Genomic DNA, 8,086 nt, shown 5'->3' with positions numbered 1-8,086 from the left:
GGACCCTGGGATCATGACCTGAGCCAAAGGCAGAGGCCCCAACCCACTGAGCCACTCAGGCGCCCCTGGCCTTGTTTTATTTATTTAAACTGTCACTCCTCTGAAATTCCCCAGCATTTGGCTTATGCTCACTCAGTTTTTGTGGGATGAGTGAGCGGACACAGGGGTGAGGTGTCAGGAGAATCCCCAGTTATGGAGCTGGGGTGTTTACAGCCCTTGTTCTGTCTTCTTCTGATTCTTCTGCCCATCTGTTTTACAGGTGGAGAGAATGTGGCAAAGCTAGGCTCCAAGCTGGCCCAGGGATTAGGCCATTGTGTTCAGGGATGGGCTTTTTGCTGCCTGCCAGGTCCCAGGCTCCCTCTTCCCTGGATGGAGCTGGGGAACCCTGCCAAATTCTCACTCCAACCTTCCAACATTCGTTTATTCAGTGAATATTTATCGATGCCCGCTGGGGACTTTGGTGGCGCTGGAAACAGAGTCGCACTCAGGCTTGAAACAGGGAGACCAAGGACTTTTTGTGCAATCTCAACCAAATATGATAACTGCACTGGCGCCTCCCTGCAGCTGCTCTGGCCCCTCTCCAGGCTGCTCTGGGGCCTCAGAAACCCTGACCTGTTCCTGGTTCTCTAGAGGTCATAGGAAAAACACCCACCCCTCACCCTGGTCTGCAGGGTAGTCTTTTTTTGTTGTTGTTTTTAAGATTTTGTTTATTTATTTGAGAGAGAGAGAGCATGAGAGGGGAGAGATCAGAGGGAGAAGCAGACTTCCCGCCAAGCAGGGAGCCTGATGTAAGACTTGATCCCGGGACTCCAGGATCATGACCTAAGCAGAAGGCAGTAGCTTAACCAACTGAGCTGCCCAGCCACCCTGTCTACAGGGTAGTCTTATCAGGCCTGTGCCAACCTGTCCAGCCACATTCCCCTGTACTCCCCTTATCCCCATCCAGCAACACTGGCCTTCCTTCTGTTCCTCAAATATTCTCACTTTACTTCCAACCACAGGGCCTTTACACTGGTTGTTTTCTTGTCTGGAATGTCCTTCCATCACATCTCCCAAGACTAACCTTTTCTGATCATTTAGGTCTCTGTTTAAATGCCACCTCCTCCAAGAGACCTTTCCATACCCTGTCATATTTATTACAAATATGGCCCTGTTTTCTTTATTTTAACTGTTACTCCTCTCTGAAATTGCTCGACATTTGGCCTGTGCTCACTCAGTCTTCGCAGAATGTGCGAGTGGACACAGTGTGAGGTGTCAGAAGAACGGTATCCCAAGGCAGTACATGCCTTAAGGAGGCAGCTGCCCCACTGTGGGAGAGGCAGAAGGGCTGGCACTAAGGACAAATTGGGAAACTACAAGGGCGGTAAAGATGAATAGAGTGTCTGATTGAAGGAAGAGCAGGGCAACGTCCTAGAAGTAGGTGAGGGAGAACCTGGGATGTCCTGATTCTTCCCCTCATCTCCATTCCGCTCCCCTCATTCATACCACTCTGGTCGGATGGTCACCGCCCCTCAAAAACACTTATTCCTATTATTCCTCATCCCTTATTCCAGGGCCTTTGTACGTGCTGTTCCCCTCTGCCTGCCATGTTTTCCTTCTCCTCTTGGCATTTATTCTTCTTCACTTTATTTCCACCTTGGCTCAAATGCCTCCTTAGAGAAGTACTCCCTGACTGCATCTCCACCTAAAACAGGCCCCACCCTGTCTCTACTAAACTCTACCCCTCACATCGCTCCATTTTTTTCTTCCTTGCAAATTTTAATAGATTTTACTCTATTTTCTTACTTGTCTGTCTCAACCAGGATGTCAGCTCTCCAAGAACAGGGATCATTGTTTGTCTTGTTCACTGCTGAGTCCCCAGCTTCTAGAACAGTGTCTAGCACTGTTCCAGCACGGAAAGTGCTGGAATAAATAGCTGTGGGATATACACGTTGTTGAACAAGCACAGCATCATGGGGTATGGCTGGAGGGTTTAGTGCTGATGAACCTGGAGCAGGGACAGTCTCCGGATACTACAGATGATGGGGATGGAGGGCCTCCAGCACCTCCCTGAAATTCAAACTTGACCCTGAGGATCGTGGGTGCTGCTGATGGATTCTTAGCAGAGAAGGAACTGAATGAGGATTCTTTCTCAAAAGATTCTTTGCAAACCAAGTCTCCCACCAGTCAACTGGGGGGTCAGAAAAAGAAACAGGAGTAGATTAATCTGATACCAGAAAGGCTAAATGTATCAACAAAGCTAAACTCAAAAACTTTGGGTTGGGGGGGATAAAAAAAAATAAATAAGTAGAAAAAAATGATACAGGGGCTCCTGGGTGGCTCAGTGGGTTAAAGCCTCTTCCTTTGGCTCAGGTCATGATCCCAGCGTCCTGGGATCATGCCCGGGGTTGTGCCCAATCCCCGCATTGTTCCCCGCATCAGGCTCTCTGCTCAGCCGGGAGCCTGCTTCCCTTCCTCTCTCTGCCTGCCTCTCTGCCGACTTGTGATCTCTGTCAAATAAATAAAATCTTTTAAAAAAGAAAGAAAGAAATGATACAGTTTGATACTGCTTATATCAATTACTGAAAAACAGAAAGTGAAACTATGTATCAAGTTTATTAAAAAGGGGGGGCAAGGAGAAACATGTTCCTGGTGTGCCTGGCACCCACGATGAGGTGAGTGAGGTCATCTCCATTCAAATCCTGGCCCCACTACACACACTAACAGTACGATTCTGGGCAAGTTACTTCTCTGCTCTGTGCTTCAGTTTCTTCACCTGTGAGAGGGGCTGATAGAGTGGCACCTACCCTCATAGGGCTGCTGGGAAGCTTAAATGAATTAATTCTTGTAAAGCACAGAACAAGGGGTCAGTTCAGGGTCATCGTTTTTTTTTTTTTCCCCCAGTGTCATTCTTTTTATTTAGGTGGTTGTTTCTGCAGTGGGGCAGTCAAGGGGAAGTGGGAGAGTGAACATAGGTGACTTCCATTTTAACTATAAGGTGTGTCTTTTAATTTTAATTTTTGATTGTTAATTATTTTGATTGAGGCACAACTTACATCTGGTGAAGTGCACAGATCCTTTGGTGTGATGCTCTGTGATTTGTTAAAAAAAGATTTTATTTATTTATTTAAGAAAGAAAGAGAGAGAGCAAGCAGGGGGAGGAGTAGAGGGAGAGGGACAAGCGGACTTTGCACTAAGGGACCCAGGGTTCCATCCCATGACCCTTAGATCATGACTTGAGCTGCAATCAGTAGTCAGAAGCTTAACCAACTGAGCCACCCAGGTCCCCCACTCCGTGAATTTTTATATATGTATGCACATACATATATGTGGCCTGTGGCCACCATTTAGTCTTCTCCCCTTTTGCATGCGTTTGACTTGTGTCCTTTGCCAGGCAACCTTAGGGAAATTCTATCATCATAGATTAATTTTGCCTGTACTTGAACTTCGTACCACATGGGATTGTTTTGTGATTTTTTAAAAATATCTGTGTTTTTTATGCCTGGATTCTTTCACTCAACATGTTTTGTTTTTTCTATTGAAATGAATTTCATGGACCATAAAATTTACCTTTCTTAAGTGTACGATCTGAGTTTTCAATATATTCACAAAAACATTATTTTTATTAATTTTATTTATTTATTTATTTATTGTAATCTTTACACCCAACTTGGGACTTGAACTCATGACCCTGATCAAGAGTCATGCTTTTCAGACCCTGCCAGCCAGGTGTCCCAAGAACATGATGTGTTTTTGAGATTCATCCATAATATTGTATATATCAATAATTTATTCCTTTTTATTTTTACTGGTATACCAGGATATGGATGGACCACAGTTTCTTCTTTTATTAATAATTGATTATGTATGTATGTATGTATGTATGAGTATGTATGTATTTAATTGAATATAGTTGGCATAAATATTATATTGTATGTAATAGTAATTTCAGATGTACAATATAGTGACTTGACAATTATTTTACACTATGAAATGCTCCCCACTGATGAAGAGTTACCATCTGTTACCATACAAATTATTGTCTTATTCCCTATGCTGTACTTTTCATCCTGTGACTTATTTATTTTAAAACTAGAGGTTTGTGTTTCTTGATCTCCTCACCTATTTCACCCATCCCTCCAGCCCCTGCCCTTCTGGCAATCACCAGGTTATTCTCTGTATTAGTATGTCTGTTTCTGATTTTGTTTGATTGACTCTTTTTTTTAGATTCCACCTATAAGTGAAATCATATGGTATTTGTCTTTGTCTGACTTATTTCACTTAGGATAATACCCTCTAGGACCATCCATGTTGTTCCAAATGTCACTTTTTTTTCTTAATAGATGAGTAATATGCCATTGTATATGTATATCACATCTTCTTTATACATTCATCTATTGATAGACATTTAGGTTGCTTACATAGCCTGGCTATTATTATAAATAATACTGCAGGAGACTTAGGGATGAATGTATCTTTTTAAATTAGTTTCCATTTTCTCTGGGTAAATACCCAGAAGTGGAATCACTGGGTCAGACCACAGTTTCTTTATCCATTCAGTATTGTTTTCGGTTTTTAAAAAGATTTTATTTATTTATTTAAAAGAGAGACAGAGAGCATGAGGGAGAAAGAGCATGAGCAGGGGGGAGGGGCCGAGGAAGAGGAAGAAGCAGACTCCCCACTGAGCAGGAAGTCCAATGTGGAGCTCCATCCCAGGACCTTTGGATCATGACTTGAGCTGAAGGCAGATGCTTAACCGACTGAGCCACCCAGGCGCCCCTATCCATTCCCTTGATGATGGACATTTGGTTTATTTCCAGTTTGGGGTTATTATGGAAAGAACTTTCCTTGTTCGTATCTTTTTGGGGGCAGTAAGTGTTTCATTAACTGATAGATCCATACCTAGGAGGATTGCTGAGTCATGATGTCATCCTATTTAACCAAAAAGATCTCATCTGGAGTGATTTCCCCCCCTCCACCTGGTGAACATTAGCAGTATCTGGAGACATTTTTAGTTGTCACCACTACTGGCATCTACTGGCTGGAGACCAGGGATGCTGTTCCACATCCTACAATGCACAGGATGGTCCCACTGGGAAGAATGTTCCAGGCCAAGTGCCAGTAGTGCCAAGATTGAGAAACCCTGGTTATGACAAACTGCCAAATCATTTTCCAAAGTATTTTTCCCGTTGCACATGCCTGCTAGCAAGTGGATGAGAATTCTTGGTCACGCCAGAGCTTCTTTAGCCCTTGGTTGTGTCAGGTTTTTTTTTTTTTCTTTTTAGCCATTTGAGTGCTTTTTCTTTTCTTTTTCTTTCTTTCTTTCTTTTGAGTGGGTGTGCTTTAAAAGAGTTTTTATGTTAAAATAATTCTGAAGTGAATCAAGCCAATATGACAAAGGTTAACATTTGTTTATCTTGAATGGTGGATGTACTTTAGGAGGATTTGATCTTCTCTGGCCTTAAAATTAGTGTTTTGTTTCTGAATAGTAGAAGCTCCCCCTGGCTGCATGGGTGGAGGTGTGCTGGGGTATTTTCCTGTTTCCCCAGAATTTTGTTAACCTTAAAAATAAAACCATCAGGGGTACCTGGGTGGCTCAGTCATTAAGCATCTGCCTTCGGCTCTGCATCGGGCTCCCTGCTCAGCAGGAAGCCTGCTTCTCCCTCTCTCACTCCCCATGCTTGTATTCTCTCTCTCACTGTCTCTCTCTCTCTCTGTCAAATAAATAACTAAAATCTTAAAAAATAAATAAGTAGAACCATCAGTTATTTTACCAGCAAAATCAGTTTATTTGGCAATAGCAGAGAATTGTAATTTGCGACAAGCAAGCTATGGCAAACCCATAGGCAAGTCCAGAGAACAAGGTGGAAGAATGCACTTTGATAGTGGAAAGAGAGAGTGGGGAGGAGCTATTATAGACAAAATTCCATTGGAATAAATTGGGAGTTCAAAGTGTAGAGGGTTTTTTGTTTGTTTGTTTTACAGGAGAGGGGCGAGGCGGGGGTGGGAGTGGGGAGAGAATCTTAAGAAGGCTTCAAGCCCAGTGCAGAGCCTGAGACCCTGAGATAATGTCCTGGGCCAAAAATCAAGAGTTGGAGGCTTAACCAACTGAACAACGCAGGCACCTCTTTCTTTTCTTTACTTCCCCCCCCTTCCTTCCTTCCTTCCTTTCCTTTCCTTCTTCCTTTCTCTCTTCCTCTCTTCCTTCCTCTCTTTCTCTTTTTCTCCCTTTCTTTCTCTCTCTTCCTTCCTTCTTCCCTCCCTATTTCCTTCTTCCTTTCTTCCTTTCTCTCTCCTTTCTTCCTCTCTCTCTCTCCCTTCCTTCCTTCCCTCCCTTCTTCTTTCCTTCCTCCTATCTATCTATCTATCTATCTATCTATCTCTATGCCCAGTGTGGGCCTCAAATTCACACTTCCTGAGATGGTTTCCATGCTCTACCCACTAAGTCAGCCAGGTGCCCCTCAACGTGTAATGGCTTTTCATTGGCTGAGTTGTGACTGTCTCTCACTGGCTGGGTTGTTGCTTGCTCAGAAGAAAATCTTCCTACTACTAGGGCAGTAAAAGTATCGGCTTCTTCCAGTTGAGAATGTAAAGTGCTGAAAAGGAGTGATTGTGTGAGAGCGCCCCCTTCTGGCCTCCCAACTCTATTTTAGTGAGATTTCCCTTTATTAATTTCACACCTCTCAACAGGATTTAACTGGCTTTGGCTGTCTCCTCTAACTCACTTCAGATTATTTAATTATTCCAAGCTTGCCTCTTCTCTGTTTTCGTGGGGCACCTTCTCTCTCCCCAAGGACAGGTTTTCTCTGGGCTTCCAAGTTACCTGGCATTGACTTCTAGCTCCACCTTTGTAGGATGTGACCAAGTCTAAGGGAGGGAGGTGGCTTGGGCTGGGATCCCTGCCAGCTGTGTGACCTTCAGGCTGGGACTAACCCTCTCTGGACCTCAGGTCACCCTCCTGACAATGGATATGCTAATATGTGCACTAATCTGCTCCAGGTGGGGGATTCGCTTAGATGTCTCAGATTGAGCACACCAGTGTGGGAATTAGTGTGAGAGTGAGGCATTTGCTTCAGGTACAACTTTTAAGGGAGTCCCCAAACTCAAGACTCAGAATGCTTTAGTGCAACAATTTTTGAAATCAAAATCAATGCAAAAAGTCCAGATAAAGACAGGATCAGTGGGATGCCGGGGTGGCTCAGTTGGTTAAGCTGCTGCCTTCGGCTCAGGTCATGATCCCAGAGATCGTGGGATCTAGTCCCTGCTCAGCAGGGAGCCTGCTTCTCTCTCCACTTCTGCCTGCTGCTCTACCTGCTTGTGTTCTCTCTCTCTGACAAATAAATAAATAAATAAAATCTTAAAAAAAAAAAAAAAGACAGGATCAGTAATCCTGATCTTTCCCTTTTGCCTCAGGTACTGATATGGCTTTGCTCAATGCAGCACTGTTACTGATCCTGTTTTTACTTAACATTTTGGTGTTTTGTTTATCATAGATTTTAAAAGTTAATTTTGATTTTAAAATAGTGCATTAAAATTATTTATTTAGATGACAGCTTTCCGGTGCCCCTTAAATTTTGCATGCCTCACCCTCAAGCTGGGCATGCAAGAGGTGCTCAGTAAGTGTTATGGTACCTACAATATCTACATTTATTATGTAAAGCCTCCCTCTCAATTGATTGGTTTCTCTTTATTGGGCTTTTTTTTTTTAAATTTTATTTATTTATTTGACGGAGAGAGAGATCACAAGCAGGCAGAGAGGCAGGCAGAGAGAGAGGAGGAGGCAGGCTCCCTGTGGAGCAGAGAGCCCGATGCGGGGCTCGATCCCAGGACCCTGAGATCATGACCTGAGCCGAAGGCAGCGGCTTAATCCACTGAGCCACCCAGGCGCCCCCTTTATTGGGCTTTTTGACTGAAGTTGTACCTCTGGCGGTTTTCAGCTCTAAATCTGTTGTCTAGAACATGGACCCCAAAATAGCCTACACTAGATGAAAGTGAAAGGCTAGAATCTCCCTGGAGAACTGTGGAGCAAGGTTTAACTGTGTCAGGGACTTGGGGAGATTGGATTGCTGTGGCAGGATTATTATGTTTGACCAGATTATCTCCCTCC

This window comes from Meles meles, chromosome 20 (genome assembly GCF_922984935.1).
Source record: "Meles meles chromosome 20, mMelMel3.1 paternal haplotype, whole genome shotgun sequence".
NCBI lineage: Eukaryota > Metazoa > Chordata > Mammalia > Carnivora > Mustelidae > Meles > Meles meles.
Note: the sequence above shows the minus strand (reverse complement) of the source record.